Source organism: Artibeus jamaicensis, unplaced genomic scaffold (genome assembly GCF_021234435.1).
Source record: "Artibeus jamaicensis isolate MK-2021 breed Jamaican fruit bat unplaced genomic scaffold, CSHL_Jam_final contig_519, whole genome shotgun sequence".
Taxonomy (NCBI): Eukaryota; Metazoa; Chordata; class Mammalia; order Chiroptera; family Phyllostomidae; genus Artibeus; species Artibeus jamaicensis.
The window spans coordinates 6,684,086-6,696,523 of NW_026521871.1; the positions used below are offsets into that span (position 1 = coordinate 6,684,086).

The window sequence follows — 12,438 nt, forward strand, 5'->3', positions numbered from 1 at the left end:
TTGAGTGTGGGCCTGTGAACTAAACAACCAGGGTTCAATTCCCAGTCAGGGCACATGCCTGGGTTGCAGGCCAGTTCCCAGCTGGGGACACACAGAGGCAACCATACATTGATATTTCTCTCCCTCTCTCCTTCTCTTCCCCTTTAAAGATAAATAAATAAAATCTTTTTTATAAAAGAGTATTTGCAGTTGTTTCTGAAATGTCTGATAAAGCACTTTGAGGTGCAAATAGTGTCCTGTATACAGAGGCACTTAATACATATTTGCAGAGAAAAAAAGCAATGGCTTCCCTCCAGTATCTGGATTTGCTCAGCTGGTTCGTGATTTCCCTTTCTGTTATGTAGGTTTGATCTTTGGTTTTTCTACCCAAACACTCAGCTGCCCACAGCTATAGCTCAACAAGTATGGCACATGGGACAGCTGGAAGCCACTATTAACAGTGATTATTCCCAACAAGCAGCTTGACAGATTTTTCTCATTCAACCCTCAAGCATTTGGTCTAGCCAGGTGATAGCCATCAGGAAGAGCGGGGTTATGATTACAATAATAATAATAAAACCTCAAATCTCAGTGACTTATAACCATGAAGACCTATTTCTCACTCATGCTACATGTTCTGAATGGTTTGTTGGTGGCAGAGGGAGGGTCTGTTTATTGGAGTTACTCAGGGCCCCTGGCTGACAGAAAGTCCAACTCAAACATGCTTCCATGTTCTCTGTTCCTGGGGAGGAAAAGCAGTTTTTAAAATCATATTTAATCATCCAAGACAAGTCATAGGACTCACCTAACTGCAAGGTAGGAGGAAGTGCAACCGTTCTTGTGCAGGGAAGGAGGTAGTAAAATGGAGCACTTGGTAACAGGCCTAATGACTAGGAGAGATACTGATGTTTGGCTTTGTCTTTAACTCTGGTTGGTCTTTCAAGTCCTATTGACAGCCATTAGGAAGAACTTTCCATAGAAGAAAGCTAATATGTTATACTCAAAATATAGCTTGAGGCATGCCCCAGTAACCCAGTTTTAAATACTCAGGAAGTTCTTAAAACCCTGTCATAAGTACTTCCCCCATTCAGTTAAAAATGAGCCCCCTTACCCATACACATAGCAAAACAGAACTCTAAATAAGCCCAACTTCATGTGCCTTAGTACAGCAACGATTCTGACACAAAGATTTTGTTCACTGAAAATATGGGAATCAAGTCTAGTGAGGTTTGATTAAGGGGTGGGGAGTTGGGAGACAAACCCCTTGCTCTCCCCTGCCTCCTAAGGAAAAATGAGCCACAAGTTCCTGCCTGCAGGCAGGTAGGTGAGTTCTGGAGATTGATGCCACCCGGGAAATCTGAGGGTAAGGGAGAGTGAGTGTGTGTACATAAAATATATGTGTGTGTGTGTATGTGTGTATTGAATATGTGTGTATATATAATATTAAATATGCAGGTATTATTTATTACATGTGTTACATTATATATAACATATTAAACTCCACATAGTGTAGTGCTTACAAGTCCTGGGTTAATACTTCTGATTTCCCCTGGAGTAGTAAGTCATCAAAGTATAGCTGACAGGCCAAATCCGGCTGTTTTGGTATGGTCTGTGAGCTAAGGTCAGGTTTTACATTTTTTAATTGTTAAAAAATATTGTGGAAATTCTATTTCAGCTTCTATTTCAGCGTCTTTGTTTTTATTCTGTTTGCTTGTTTGTTTTATTCTTTAGCTTCCTGTCAAAGGTGAGATCATATGGTATTTGTCCTTCAATACCTGGCCTATTTCACTCAGCATAATGCTTTCCAGTTCCATCCATGTTGTTGCAAAAGGTAGTAGCTCCTTCTTTCTCTCTGCTGCATAGAGAACAAGTGGGCAGCGACCAGAGGGGAGAGGGAAGGGAACTTAAGGGGAAAAAGGGGAAGGAATTTTGAGGAACAAGTATGAAAGACACAGAGATGAGGACTGGGGGGGGGGAATGGGGGGGGAGACCGGGCGGGGGTGGGGGTGGGGTGGGAGAAATAGATTAAAAAAAAATGTACTTGAAAAGTAACTAAATAAAATTTAATTTAAAAAATTATTAAAAAAATATTGTGGAAATTCATGTTACCACTTGTCATATAAGTATCCCTAAAATATTCTCAATTTTGCCTCTTGGCCTGCAAAGTCTAAGATTTCCAACTGGCTCTTTAGCAAAAAAAAAACAAGTTTGCTGACCCTGCTCTAAAGTGTTAAGAAAGCAGATAGTTTCCAGGCACTATCCCAGGAACACATTTACTGAGGGAAATCACTAAGGACCGAGGGGTTCACGGGAATTTCATTCAGGTCGACTCTGATGGTGGGTTAAAGAAGAACATGGAAAATGAAGCAGAGAGCCACAAGAAAGACAGTGGGATAGAGGGAAACATATCAGACTGAATTGCACAGTCGGATATATGTTCACTTCCTAGTTTTCTTTATAAGAGCTTTATGACTGGGCTTCTGAGACTTTGTCTGTGAAATGGGGAAAATTAATACTGCCTAATCTTCCCAGTTGTCTGTGTTGATGTATATATCAGCCAAACCACAGAGCAGAACCCCCTTTGAACACTGAATAGGGCTGGAAAAATGGAGCTGCTACTCCGGTTGGTGGTGGTGGACCATCTCCACACAGCTGGTTGAAGTGGCATCATTGCCTCATCCACATCATAGATTTAGCAAATGCTTAACTAAGACTTGGTGTCACTTTCTATTTAAATGTGAGAATAAGCAGGTAATTAATCAAGGCTTGGCATAGATATCCAGCCACAGATTACTAGGACAACTTGGCATCTCTGACATTAACAATTTCGATTTCACTCTCAATTAGGTGCCAAACCATATATAGCAATAGAGAGGGCATGGTCCCTGGAGTGAAAGACAATTGAGAGCAGAGATTAATAAAGAACTTTATTATTATAGCCCTGGCTAAGTGGCTCAGTTGGCTGGAGCATCATCTCCTACCCCAAAAGTGTGCATGTTTGATTCCCAGTCGGGGCATATACGGGTGACAACCAATAGATATTCCTCTTTCTCTCTCTCAAATTAATAAACATATCCTTGGGTGAGGATTTTTTAAAAATTCAAAACAGAACTTTATAAGCCCTGGCTGGTGTAGCTCAGTGGATTGAGCTCCGGCCTGCGAACCAGAGTATCGCGGTTCGATTCCCAGTCAGGGCACATGCCTGGGTTGCAGGCCAGTTCCCAGCAGGGGACACAGGAGAGGCAACCGTACATTGATATTTCTCTCCCTATCTCCTTCCCTTCCACTCTAAAAATAAATAAATAAAATCTTTTAAAAAAGAACTTTATCATTCTATGCTCTCATTTTCTCTACATCCATGTAACCATGCACCATGAATGAAGCATTTTCTACACTCAATACCCTCTCAATGACAGACATGATAGGGAAGGTTCCTGACCTCAAAGTGGTTATATTCCCATGATGAGAGTATACAACTGACAAGCAAACTAGCAAATAAATACAAAAGATAATTACAGGTAGTGATGCATGCTGTAAAGGAAGCAGACAAGTTGAGAGAATCATTGAATGGGGTCAACTTTGGACAGGTAATCTATTCTTTGAGTGTGATCTGAAAGATGGGCAGGAGCCAGGTACAGGGATCAGCTGCAGGGAAAGCAGTCTAGGCAGAGAGAAGAGCTACGCCAAGAGCTCTGAAGTTCCAAAGGGCAGAAAGGCTGGAATAAGGGAAGGGAAGGGGTGAGCAGCAGATACAAAGGCTGGAGTAGAACAATGGTCGGATATATACAGCTGTGGTGCTGACACAAAGTTGGGCTTCATTTTGATTAAGTGTAAGAGATAGTATTAAATTATTTACAATGGAGCATCTGTGATCTGATTCCTGATCTTGGAGGCTGGCTAAGGCAAAACAGTCACCCAGAGGGACCAGGAGGCAGAGGGGTTTGCAAAGCTACATACAGCTGGGAAAAGAGTGGGGCTGACCCAAGCGGAGTAGCTGAACCTGCGATCAAGCTTGAAGGGTACGTGTGTGTGGCCAGAAGTGAGGGCAGAACCAGAGATGGGAACTGAAAAGACACAGGGAGGCAGAAGGTGAGAAAAGATGGCACAAGACTAGAGGGGCCAGACCTTTTATCCTCAACTGTTTGGGTTTTTCTGGGGCTCTGTCTCCTGATCCTGACTTGATGTTCCCGGGTTGGGCTAGCTGTTGGGTTGTAATTAAGGCATGAGGTCCATTATGAGTCTAGAAAGGTGCTGAATGCTGTAAAAGTACATTGGAGGCTTAGTCACCCTCTGTATTCACAATTAGTTCAAAATCAGGTTAAACCATGACAGCCGAAGGACAACACAAATGCTAGACTCTGACATATTGTGTGTCTGTCTGTGCTGTAGGTGGTCAGAGGAGAGTAACCTCTTGTTATATGGAGCACTTGAGCAGAGAGAAAAGGAGGTAGAACTTCAGATGGTCTATGAAGGTAGCAAAATATTCAAAATATCAAGGAAAGGATAGAAAATAAGCAAGCTAAGAAATAGGGTGACAACAAGAAATGTTCCACAGGAAGGTCACTCTTTTCTGGAAATTAAAATAAAATATTTTTTAGGGTAAAAGTTGCCTCCACCTACCACCTGGCTCAGATCAATATCAACTCTGCTTTCTGAGAAGAGGGAGTTCAGAGGGACTCATGCCAGAGGAGAGTACCAACTGACCATTTGGAAAAAAGGGCACCTTCTTCTTTCAAGCCTCTTTCAAGAGGGAAAGCTGTATCATAATGAAAAGTACCTTCATCCTTATTATTTGCTTCAAACACTGGACTTTCTCATAAAAAAAGCTTCATTGTCTGTAATATTGTTGTTTGGCATCATGAAGACATTGAAATTCGTTTATACCTTCAGCTCTGTATACAAGGAGTACCACCTGCTGCTCCCCCTCTGTGCCTGGTTTATCCTATTATGCTATTTATAGGGACTCTATGGCAAAGGTGGTGAGAATAGCAATGCCAGTTCCAGCTTCCCTCCATCTGACAGCTGGTGTGTTGTCTGACAACACAAAGGGAGAGAAGAAAGGTTGCATATCAAAATATTTTGAAGCATCACTGTCAAGCATACAGGCACACACCATGGATAATTAAGTTCTATTGCATTGTCCAAAATAAAATCTTTCTCATCTGGGAACAGGTTATAAATTTCAGGTAAATAATATGGTTTTTTACTCCAAAATATATACCTTTTCTTACTGTGTAATCACACACATATATATATACACACACACTCACACACAAAAAGAACTCTTAAAAAATTATTTTGCCAACAAAAGCAATTCTGATATGAGTTTGTAATTTATTTTTATTTACTTATTTATTTTACTTTTTAGCAGGCAGTGTTGATACAGGTAAACTTCCATCCAGTAAATCCTGCTCCTACTGACTCTGATAAGTAAAAAATAAAATTACCACACAAAAAACTCAACATGAAAAACTCTAGCTGCCTAAGGCAGGGACTAATGCAACTAATTCTCAAGAGCACCATGGCATATTGAGCAGTCGATGTTTGACTCATGTGATTAGATGCCCTTCTCTGAGTATCTTTTCTCCATTTGTCAGCCCCTGGGCTCTAGGTACTGCTCAATACATAAACATCTTAGAACCTCCTCTTTTGTTTGTCTGAGTTTTTATGTTATCAAAACTTCCCACTCCATGGCAGTGTCTCATATTGCTTTCCTTGTGGTGAAAGGACACTTCATAAGGTAAAGATCTTTCATTAAGATGAGTTCGCTCCCTGCGCTGTTACAGGTTCTGAACTTAAAATGGTAAGCAGGCTCGAGCGTCAGTAATGGAATCTTTACCAGTGCCCTTCAGCCTCCCAGCCACTCCCTTTCACGGAACCCCACCCCCACCCCCACTCCACCATCAGCAGCAGCTGCCTAGAGAAAGAGTGGGTATCCAACTGCACCTGGTTTCTCACTGAGGTTGCTCCTGCCCTTTCCAACCTCACCGAGGTTGTGTGCCAGAGCTCCAGAGGATGCATCATATAAAATAATTTCTCTCTCAGGAATTTGAAATGAAAGACACAGCTAAGTTCTCAGGTGGTAATGAGAACCTGGGAGAAGTGTTGGGGCATGGGGAATGATGTCATACGCTAAAGTGCTGAGGGCCTAACCTAACGACTTGAAGGGACATGGTTGAGAGTAAAAACAGATCAGCAGTGCAGAAAGAATCATAGAAAGCAAGAGAGAGAGGTGGGGTCAAGTCAATCCCTAGAGCTGCACTGGTGGGTACCTTGCAGAAAAGTCTGGCTATGTGATTCCTGGAGGATCTCTGCAATTTTATAAAAGAACAATGGCCTTTAAATTTGATCCGGTCTCTGTTGAACAGGTCTCTGTTCATTTCAACTAAAAGAGCCCTTACTCAGAAGATGGCCAACAGACTACCTGAGTCAGAGTCGCCTGAGTGGCTGTTAAATATAACCCACACTTCCTGAATCAGAAGATTCTGGAAACTAGGAACTCAGTTTTCCACATGTTTAACCAGCACCACATCCCCCACTAGCATCTAAGAAATATATTCCTTACAGAAACATCTTCGAAGGCATTTTGCCCATGAAATTTTCAGAAAATATAAAAAACAAAATGTCAGCTAATGCCCTATTAAGTTTCCAGAACATGTCATGTTCTCATTATCTTTAAGTCTTTAAAAAACACTGCTGTGTGAGAGGTGGTTAGGTTAGCACACAAGCAGCAAAAGCTTGGGATAATTACCCCTTATTACTGCAGCAAGATACAACTGCTTCCTTGAGTGAGCACGTGCCCATTAAAATCAGCACTGCGTGTCACATGCAGTTTTGATTCCCCTTCAGTCCACACACTGTTGTGTCATAAAGAAGCTGCTATGTAATAACTGTGATGGTTTCCATGCTAATTAAGTGAGAAATGTGATGTCAAACTATTTCTAGAATCGCGGAATTACAGAGCTTAGTCTTTCAACAAACATCCATGAAGTACTAACTCTATGCCTAGAACTCTACTAGGCATAAGGGATACTGAAATAACTCAGATGCCAAGCCTTGACCTGAGGGGATTCCAATCTAGGGGAGAGATAGGCCTGTAATTTTTTTTAATTCTCACTCAAGGATATGTTCACTGATTTTAGAAAGTAAGGAAGGGTGAGAGAGAAAGAAAAAAAACATCAATGTGAGAGAAACATCAATAGGCTACTTCCCACACATGCTGAAACTGGGAATGAAACCTACAACCTAGGTGTATGCTCTGACCAGGAATGGAACCTGCAACCTTTTGATGTCAGTGATGACACTCCCACCAACTGAGCAAGCCAGCCAGGGCTAGACCTATACGTTATTAGGTACTTACTAAGACTGTCAGGAAAAGCTGTGGATACCAAAATAGACATATGACATATGTACAATGGGAACATGGATACAGTGGGGTCAACTCTATAATAGAAGAGGGACAGGCAGGGTGTCCTTCAAGATTCCACTGAAACACAGTCTAGTATACCACAGCCTACATCTGGGTGGGTCCGTTAGCTTGATTCTGGAATTGAGAATTAGGAAGCATGTTGGCCTACAGATAAAACAGTTCCTCTAACCTAGCTTTTGGTAATAAAATAGACAGTATAGTTTCCATTTGCCATCTCCTGCATCTTACTTCTTGGGTTGATCAAAACTCAAGAGGATGTTATTATAGAGTATGGCAAAAGTAGGCTTACAGTTGTTCACATGGAAAATAATACAAGAATAAATAATAATACAAGAATAAACTGTGTTTTGCATATTCACAACTGTAAACCTACTTTGCCCCACCCTGTATGTTGAGCTTCTTCAAAGATTCCAGTGCAGACAAGAACCTAGTTAATTTAAAAAAAAAATTTTTTCCTAGAACTTTTCTACAGTTAGTTCATTTCAAGAAATGTTTCAGTGTCTACCATACTGAAGACACAGTTATGTCAAAAATGTACAGACCTTACCATTTAGAGCTTAGCACAAGAGGGAATCAAGGACATGGACACTAAAGGAAAATGAAGTATAGCTTATTTCACATGTGAAATATTGTATAATAGAGTCTCCTAAAAGTATCAAGGAAAGAAAATTAATTCTGTCTCACAGATAAGGTAGCTTTTCTGAGGACAAGATATTTGATCTGGACCTCAGCATGAATTAGGATTTCAAATTCTAAAGACTTAAATGAGGGGAAAAAATAAACAACTCTAATAATATTTACTGCATGAGTTAGTTTCTTCTATGTAACAAAACATTCCAAAACATTGTAGCTTAAAACATGTCTAATTTCCCACCATTCTGTGAGTTACTTTGGTAGTTCTTCCAGTCTGCGTTGACTTGGCTGGGGCCAGTGGGCCTGGGAAGACCTACTCCCATGCCTGGGGATGTAACTAGGATGGCTGAGACACCCAGGGACTCTGTTCTTGTTGCCTTTCATCCTCCAGGGGGATAGCCGTGGTTGGCTGTTTGAGGGCAGAGGGTTTCCAGCAGCCAGAGAAAGCAAGCCCCAATGACCGCATTTTCAAGTCTCTCCTGTCATATTGGCTAATAAGTCTGACGGCCAAGGCAAGTCACAAACCATATGCCAAGGGTGCAGAAACAGATTCCTCTTCTTGATAAGAAGAGCAGCAAAGTCACATCGCGGAGGTGTTATGCATACATGAATGGGAGGAACAATCACAGCCATCTTTGAAAATAATCTGCTATATATATTAAATATATACAGAACCACATCCCTGGTTAATCACATTATTTTTCCAGTTGAGGCAAGAGCAGGAGGTGGGAAAAATATGAAAAAAAAATTCTAAGTGAGTCTAGCACATTGTCATCACTATCACATATAAAAAAATGATGTTAATATACAAGGGAGGACCTTTAAAATGGGATATATTTATTAAAGAACTGTGCATTTATTCTTACATGTTTAAACTTCAAGCACTTTCAAAGTGCTCTCCATTTGATGCAATACACATATCATGACTTTTTTCCCACTGCTCAAAACAGTTTTTGAGCCTGTCAATTTTGATGCTTTTTAGTGCTTATGCCATTTTGTGTTTCATTTCTTCCACATTGGCAAATTCTCCTTTGAGAAATTTTTCATCTAGGAAAACAAAAAAAAAATGTCGGTCGGGGCGAGATCAGATGAATGGGGAGGGTGGGACACCAGGGTCATGCAGTTTTTGATCAAAAACTGCTGAAGACTCTGTGTGGTAAGGGCAGGTGCACTTGTAAATCACCCATCGTGAAATGGGAAAATGCACTGAGTCTTCAAAAAAAATTCACTGAAACTGAATGCAGCCTCTTACAACAATACTAACTAATACACTGATACAGATGGGTTCCTAGAACACTCACCTAGTGAGAGAAGCTTGTACTATAAGGATTTGCCTTCCAGAAGATAATTCTTTTTTTCTTTTTTTGAGAGAGAGGTTTCCCCCTAAAAAACCTCAAACATTGCTTAACAGTACCATTTAAGCCATCTTTGGACAAGAAAGTAGAGTGGTACGAGCAGCTGGAAGATTACTAATTTAAATCCTATTTAATACATAAAAAAGAAAAACCAAACTGAAGAAAATCTGCAACTGAGAACACCGAGTATTTCTTGTGGCTGGTTTAGCAGCCAGTAGCTACTCAGCTGATGTGTTTTTGTTGATTCTGTTTCTTCAGGGAACTGGTAAAGGGATCCCAGTATCGTGCAAGGCTGAGGTTGCACTTTGGTCAGAATGTCAGCAAACTCAGCCTTGTCACAAACTTTACCGGGCACTAAAAGTCAGTATCTGCAATCCTCTTCCCATCCAGAAGGTGAACTGATATTGAATTGAATCCTTTGTGTGCTGTTACAAAATAAACCCCTAAAAATCACGAGCAAATAGAAAATAGAGTGTCTTTTATTGACTGTGATGTTTCCACCTAATTCCGGCAGGGGAGTTTCTCCAGTGGCACTGAGCATGGAGCGAGGGCAGAGCCGTGGTCGACAATTACCAGGAAAGGGACAGACTTGTCTGCCTAATGGATCTCTCCAATTTCTCCCATTGGGATCCAATTTGGGATTAGTCACTCAACATATTTTTCAACAGTTGCTGTGTATTTTGCTTTCTTTCAAAGCAATTTGGTAAATGTCAACTGAGTGTCTGGGTTTCTATTCATGAGTAAGACTTTTTTTGAAGACACTGAGGTGTTCTTTTGCTTTTCTTTTTGAACTGGTGGTAGTCCTTGATTTTTGAATTAGTTTAATTTCTCATTATGTTACTAGCTAAGTTCACAGTCCTACAAAACAACCCTCCCACACACATACAATTTATAGGGGAAAATGTCCATCATATATACTCTGAAAAAGAATGTTTCAATTGTTCCTCAAATGCTCCCCCCAGCCTGCTCCCTGCTCCAGCACCATTTTTAATAAACTTTCTATTTGGGAAAAAATTTGCAGAAATACTGCAAATTAGTGAAAGTTCCTGTATATCTCTCACTTGAGTTTTTTTCTAATGCTTCCACATTACTATGGTACATTGGTCAAAACTAGGTAACCAGCACTGATACATTACTGTTAACGAAACACTGGACTGGATTCAGATTTATGTCAGATTTCCATTTATGTCTTCACTCTGTTTCAAGACTCAATCTAGGAAACTACAGTGCATTTCATACTCAGTTCCTCTGGTCTGTGAAAGTTTCTCAGTCTTTGTACGAACTTGCAGATTTTGAGGTGCACTGGTCAGGTATGTCATAGAATATACCCCATTTTGTTTTTGTATGATGGTTTTCTCATGAAGTCATGGGTTTGGGGAAAGAAAGTTGCCTTTCTCATTCCATCAAATCAGCAGTATATGCAGGTATTTTGCCAGGTTTCTTCTCAGTAAACTTTTTTTTAAAAAGCAGCTAAGCCTAAAATGCAATATAAATAATCAGGTGGTATTTTAAAGAATTTGTCACCCAAGAAGCTAGAATATAATGTGTCACTATTGACACATTAATCCTTCTCCCAGGATACTTCTCAATAGTATCCTGGGAGAAGCTGAGCGGGAAGCTGGAAAGTGTTAGGGTGAGAAAGGAGGACAGAGGAGAAGATGTAAGCATATTTTGAATTAAGCATTTATTTCCAACTTCTACACTACAAAAGTTCTTTCATAAGGTTAGTAATCTATGCTGGCCAACTGGTTGGTGTCAGCCTTACAGGATTCAAACCCTGTTAGTTATAAGCAAGGCAAGCTGATCCAACTTCCAATCCCTTCAGATATTTGAAATTGAAACTAGCAATCACCAGCTTCAAATCTATATTTAAGAAAAATTGAGAATAATAGTCTCTGTCACTAGTTCAATGACAGTGAGGGGTAAGAGTAGAGCAGTTTGATCTATTAAAAATATTACTGATGTAGTGCCTAGTAGATAATAGTGTTCCTCAGCTATTGCTAGCAAAATCTGCCCTGTGGTGAAGAGCCTTGGCTCTCTAATCAGTTGCATTGATATACCTGGGAGAAATACAGGGTCTCAGGTCCCATCTCAGACCTACTAAATCAGAAGCTGCATTTAAACTAGATTCCCAGGTGATTCGTAGGCACACTAAGGTTTGAGAAGTGCTGCTTTAGAGAATACTACCCATGAACTTGGATGTGAAACATCAACGTGAACTTAATGAAATGAATGTGTACACACTTTTATTCCTCTTTCTTCAAGCCAGTGATAATATATAAGTGTTCAAGGCATACTTTGCTGAAGGAATTGATGGTATTAGTCTGAATTATACTAGTTGATTTACCTTACAAAAGCACAATTGTTCTTTTGAACAAATAATGATAACTAATTACATCTTTTGGTGGCCAATGCACAAAGATATATCCTTTAACATAATCATTTATTAAAAAATGAGAAGCAGGCCCTGACTGGTTTGGCACCATTGTGCAAACCCACACATTTCCAGTTCAATTCCTGGTCAGGACACATGCCTGGGTTGTGGGCCAGGTCTCCAGTTGGGGGGGGGGTGTGAAAGGCAACCGATGGATGTTTCTCTTGCACACTGATGTTTTATCCCTTTCTCCCCTCCTTTCTCTCTCTTTCTAAAAATAAATAAATAGAAGCCTTTAAAACAGTAGCAATAAAAAACAAGTAGAATAATAAAGATCCAGTGCTCGCTTCAGCAGCACATATACTAAAATTGGAACAATACAGAGAACATTAGCATGGCCCCTGCACAAGGATGACACACAAATTTGTGAAGCATTCCATATTTTTCTTGTTATCACGAAGTTCAAAGAGCTCACAATGAGCTACCAGAAACTACAGGGGAGCTACAATGATCTCACCGCAAACTATATCAACATGAAAAAGGAAATAGAAACTATCAGCAAGGCACAAGAAGAAATGACGAATACAATTTCTGAATTGAAGAATACAGTAGAAAGTTTTGAAAGAATTGATGAGGTGTAGGATGGGATTAGCAAGTTGGAGGACAAA

At 40.3% G+C, this 12,438-nt stretch overlaps 1 non-coding gene across 1 annotated transcript; it reads left to right on the forward strand.

The window, feature by feature from the left end:
- The first annotated feature begins 12,109 nt into the window (after window positions 1–12,109).
- Window positions 12,110–12,216, forward strand: LOC119043412 (U6 spliceosomal RNA). The gene has a single exon (XR_005081397.2). It is a non-coding gene; the product is annotated as a U6 spliceosomal RNA (small nuclear RNA).
- Window positions 12,217–12,438: the final 222 nt, after the last annotated feature.